This window comes from Camelina sativa, chromosome 17 (assembly GCF_000633955.1).
Source record: "Camelina sativa cultivar DH55 chromosome 17, Cs, whole genome shotgun sequence".
In the NCBI taxonomy this organism is placed as follows: Eukaryota; Viridiplantae; Streptophyta; class Magnoliopsida; order Brassicales; family Brassicaceae; genus Camelina; species Camelina sativa.
In genome coordinates this window covers 13,900,709-13,901,639 of record NC_025701.1, presented here as the reverse complement: position 1 = coordinate 13,901,639, position 931 = coordinate 13,900,709, and positions in this window count along the sequence as shown.

Genomic DNA, 931 nt, shown 5'->3' with positions numbered 1-931 from the left:
TATCGTTCAAATAAGGAGCTTCAATTGTGTCACCCTTCACAGTTTAACAAAAATTTTGTAAGAAGTCTTATATACAACAACTGTTAGAACTCGAAATTTAAGTAAAAATCATTCAGATAATGACTCTAACCTTTTGATCCACAAGGAGCAAAACTCGTTTTTTGAAGAATTTTCTGACTGTCCAAGAGTGTAAGACCTTGACGTTGATACACCAATTAGTTCTTTCGCGAACCAGATCAGCAATATAATCGAATTTTAGGATTTTCTCAATTTAGGTTTTGCTGGATTCTTCTATGTTATCGAAAACAAAAAGGGGATTTTTGATTTGTAAGAATACAAAGAGTCACGACTAAACGTTGCGTCTCAATCTTTTTAGTTTCTGACTTTAGTCTGATTATTTTTAATTATAATATTTAATAAATACACACAGTTTTAATATAAGGTTTATCAGATTTGTATGTAGAAAATATAATTGATGTTAACGTGTTTAAGATGTTTATACGTACTCAATTTTCAAAACTTAACACTTGGATATTAAGATGTTTTTACGTACTCATTTTTAAAAACTTAACACTTGTATATCGATATTTTAAAAGGTAATATCATTAGATGACAATATTATGGAATGGAACGTTATAGTAGATATTAGATGCTTAAAAGAAAATCATATATTTTCAATGACTTCTTTGAAAACCACATTAAGGGTTTTGTTCTGATATTTCCCTTCTTCATCTGTAATCAAAATCTTCAATCCTTTTCTGCTTGTGACTCTGGAAAATGCAACTTATAGTTGTCCATGTGTAAATACGGGTTTGGGTAGATACAATCCAACATGTTCCAACGTCTGTCCTTGGCTTTTGTTTATAGTGATCGCAAATGCAAGAGCAACGGGAAACTGACGACGCCTCATACGAAAGGGAAACTTTGCATC